The sequence below is a fragment of the Brassica oleracea genome, chromosome C3 (assembly GCF_000695525.1).
Source record: "Brassica oleracea var. oleracea cultivar TO1000 chromosome C3, BOL, whole genome shotgun sequence".
NCBI classification, from domain to species: domain Eukaryota; kingdom Viridiplantae; phylum Streptophyta; class Magnoliopsida; order Brassicales; family Brassicaceae; genus Brassica; species Brassica oleracea.
In genome coordinates, this window is record NC_027750.1 from 57,482,934 (window position 1) to 57,487,585 (window position 4,652).

The 4,652-nt window shown below is 39.1% G+C and overlaps 1 pseudogene; it reads right to left on the bottom strand.

The window, feature by feature from the left end:
- Positions 1 to 2,651: 2,651 nt before the first annotated feature.
- LOC106331043 lies at positions 2,652 to 4,433 on the bottom strand (annotated as a pseudogene).
- Between the last annotated feature and the right edge of the window lie 219 nt (positions 4,434 to 4,652).

A 4,652-nucleotide genomic window follows, 5' to 3' on the forward strand; every position in this document is an offset into this window, starting at 1 on the left:
AATAAATCATGCAGTTGTCGCTGCATACATCTATTACCTGATACGATAAACCAAGACCAGCTACGAGTTTCTGAACCTCGTAGTATGAACCAGGAGCTACATTATCCTCGGGTAGAATACCTTTTACAAAATCAGCAATCGCATCCACACAGTCTTCAGCCAAATTATAATCTGTTTTAATGCCCATCAATCTTGTAGCAGATGATAAAGCTGAATGACCATCTCTGCAACCTTCGTACAATGGTTGCTTTCCAGCATCCAACATATCATAAAATCTCCTAGCTTCTGCATTGGGTAAATCTTCCCCTCTAAAATGATCATTTACCATCTGCTCAGTACCTACACCATAATCTACATCTGTTCTAATTGGTTCTTCTAATCTAACCGCTGGCTGAGGTTCGCTAGTACTACCATGTTCATAATCAGTTTCCCCATGATGATACCAAATTTTGTAACTTCGTGTAAACCCACTCAAATATAGATGAGTCCAAACATTCCACTCTTTAATAACCTTTCTATTTTTACAATTAGAGCAAGGACATCTTAACTTACCTGTTTTTGCTTCCGGTTGTCGGTGAACTAACCCCAAGAATTTGGTTATACCTCGTTGGTATTCTTCCGTAAGCAATCTCGTGTTCGGATCCAAATGAGGTCGATCGATCCAAGAACGAAAATAATTTGAAGAAGACATATTTTTTATGAATCAAATTCGTGTGTAAATAGAGTAAGAGGGAGGATGAAGATATGGAGTGAATGAAGAGGAAGAGGAGTGCTTGTTTATATAGATTAAATCCTGCCGACATACCGAGGAAATTCCGACGGAATTCCGACGGAAAAGGCTAGTTCGTCGGAATTTCCTCGGAATTTTGTAAAATCCCCCAACGGCTCTCCAACGGCTATAATATTTCCTCGGAATTTCCTCGGAATATTCCGACGGACTGAGGTTTCCTCGGTATATTCCGAGGAAATTCCGAGGAACCCCAATTTCATTTTCCGTCGGAATATCCGTCAGAATACCGCTGTTTTCTTGTAGTGTTAGTTTCTTAAGTACAAGAAATTTTATCAAATTCGATCAAACACTAAATAATTTCATGGTTTTAATTATTTATGATTAACGTTATCTTACTGAAAGTATATCGTACCAGTTCTCTATAGTTTCAATATTATTGTATAAACTCACAAGATCATTAAGAATAACTCAATTCTTATTAGCTTAAGAAAACTCTCTCAAAAACTTAAGCTTTCACAAAGATCTCTCTCACAATTCATAAGTAATGCCACACATTGGCATCTCCTTATATAGAGATATCAATTTCCTAATCTAATTAATTTAACTTTTTAGATAACTTGTAAACAAGTATATTTCCTATTTCTTTCACATTCCAAATACTTTTAGGATAACTTGTTTCACAAGCTTTCTTCAAACTTACTTTGAACATTCTCCCCCTTAAGCTTGAACACATCTTAGACTCAAGTTTCTGCTCCTTAATTGTGGCTACAAATGCGACCATTCCACGAGAATCTGAGATGAAATCTGTGTCTCGTAGGAAGATATCAGCTAGTGTACCATGAAACGTAGAGTGATAGAAGAGTTCCTTGTAGAAAGCCTTCTCTGAGTCATCACGACCATTTACAACTCTTGTTACGTTATCTTCTTTCTTCTCATGTTCATACCCTTCCTCTGTCTTGCTATTATCATCCTCAACCAAGCCAAGTTTTCTCCTTTTATGTTCAATCTCATGGAGAGCACGGGCACGTCGATCTTCTAAGGCCTTAAGCTCATGTTCTTCGAGAGGCCAGTCACTGACGATACATGGGACTTTCTCTACTCTAGTTTTTCGGTTATGGCCGAGCTTCTTAGCACACTTTTTCTTCTTCTTGTGGTGCCCTTCTGTTGATAGCTTCATTGACTTGGCTTCTTTTTTCATCTCCTCTATTATGTCCTCTTTGGTTTCGTACACTTTCTCTATTGATACTAAATCCAAGGCATAGGATTCTGTTCCATTTTCTTGCTTCTGCAGCTCACTATCTGATTGTAACACATCGGATGCGGTACTCTTTAGCGTCACCAAGCTGTGTTTCGCTTCCACTCCAGCAGATTTTACTTCCTTTTTCAGAGCATTAATGGGGTTTGTGAGCTCTAGTAGTTTCTTTTCCAGGATAGCCTTTGCTGTAGATAAACTCTCACGCTCAATCCTAATCTTCTCTAGAGTTGTCTCAGTCATCTTCTCTGATTTTGAAACATATGCCTTCAGATCCTCTCCATGTCTCTTTTCCTCATCAAGTGCATCATTCAAGTTTTCTCTCTCGAGCTCAACATGCTCAAGCATCCATATCTCTCCAACTTTAAATTGAGGCTTCTCACTGGTCTCGACACACACTAGCTCATCAACCTTTCGAATCAGCTCAACTCGTATTTTCTCCTCTTGCAACAAATGCTCCTCAAGTTCAATCTTCTCCCGAAACAACTTGCCAATCAACTTCTCCTTATCCGAGCATTGCACATAGAACATTTCCATCTGTTTCTCAACTGAAACCTTTTCATTCATTAACCTCTCGAGCTCAGATTCCTTGACCATCTTATCTTTCCCTATTGCATCAATTTGTACCACCATTGCCTTCTCTTTCTCAATAAACTCATAAAGATTCTTCTATGATTTCGCCATCTTGTCGTTATTAATAGTTACATGCCTATTATGCAACCAGTAACTCACGCCACCATCATCACATACAGCACATGTCTGAGCGAGCTTGTTTTCATGGTGTGGGAATTTCAAATCTGCACCACCACCATAAACTACGAAACTCGGAGACAGATAATGAGCACTCACGGCACTACTCTCGATGTGCCATCTTGGTTTTACTGGTTGACCCCATGAGCTTTCCCAATTAGGTTTTGCAGCTTTCCATAATGTAAAAACAGCAGGTTTACGCTTTCTAGGATCAACCTCAACTTGCTCGCCACCCCATTTATGTTCCAGCAGTTGACACGACAATTTACCATAGTCTGTAAATTTCTCGACAGATAAGAACACATCTTCTCCTTTCATAGCATACCCCAAGCCTTTCTCAATAATGTTGTCAATATTGATTATAATATCATCAATATGGTTGCGGAGATAATACTCGTCTGTGGGAGGTAGGCACTGAAGAGCTTCCATATCCACCCAATACTCCTTGCAAAACCGTTTGCTCAAATCTAATGGCTTCTCTCCATTCTCATTAGCAAGTTTGATTATCTTGTCATCAACATCTGTGAAAATCCTGACGTAATAAACTTCGTAACCCAATTGCTTCAAGTATCTGTATAGGACGTCGAAGAAAACGGCAGCGCGGTTATGGCCGATGTGTCTCAAATCGTAGGCTGTGATTCCACAGACATACATGAGCTCAAGATTGATTGGTTTCAAAACTTCCTTATGCTGCATCATCGTGTTGTAGAGCTTCAATTATATATTTTGTTCGACTCCATCTTCTCGTCCTCCATATCTCTCACAGATTTCTCTTCCTTTGTAAAACTCTCCATAGTATCATTCATTTTGACTAAGAGCTTCTCTAACTCCTCGATTTCCCCTCTTTACAATCTCTATCTTATTCTCAACACCCAAAAGCACTTCGATTTCTCTCTTCCTCTTTCTCTTCTTCTTTCTGAATATGAGCATTCACTTTCTGTCTAACCTTTGCCGAGTGTGTACCCAGTGACAGTTCCCTTTACTCCACTCCAACCAACTCTTTCTTTGTCTCTTGGTTGTGTTCTCCATTTGTATCCCCAACATGTCTGAGTTATCACTCTCTTTGTGGCTCAAAATCTCTACCAACTGATCTTCAATATCACTAAAGAGCTTTTTTAATCTCTTCTTCTTCTTTGTTACTTTCTTTCTTTTCTTGAGAATTTTCTCGAACACTTGGCAGGCACCACTATCCATCTCTGTCTTTGAGCTGTTATCCTCATCGAACAAAAGGGTTTCAGTCTCTGGATCGTCCTTCTCCTGCACCATTACTGGATAGGCTAGAATCAACATATCACTCTTCACATATTGAATCAGCTGATTTGAGTACATAATTAGATCATCCCCTCCGTCATCACTCTCGACCTGTTTTACGTCATCTGATTCCAATGTCTTCTCCTCTTTTCCTTTCCATCTTTGTTCAAAACGATTACTCATCTCTTTCAAAATATCCATCAATCTGGACTGTTCCAGTTGCTCCTTCTCTTGCTTTGCGGATGTACTGAACCGATTGAGTAATCTGACTTTCAAATCATCCCAGCTACTAAACCCATATCGTGAAATTTCATCTCCATACCACGACAGAGCATGACCTTCAATGAACCCATACATAAACTTTCTTGTTTTGAAAACGGTGAAGTTGTGAGCTGCAACTAACACGTCAATCCACTCAACCCACCTCTCCGGATCTTCACCGTAGAACATCAAAACATCAATCGTTCTCAGGCTCGTCACAAGCTCTGATAGTTTCAATATTATTGTATAAACTCACAAGATCATTAAGAATAACTCAATTCTTATTAGCTTAAGAAAACTCTCTCCAAAACTTAAGCTCTCACAAAGATCTCTCTCACAATTCATAACTAATGCCACAGATATCAATTTCCTAATCTCATTAGTTTAACTTATTTAGATAACTCCTAA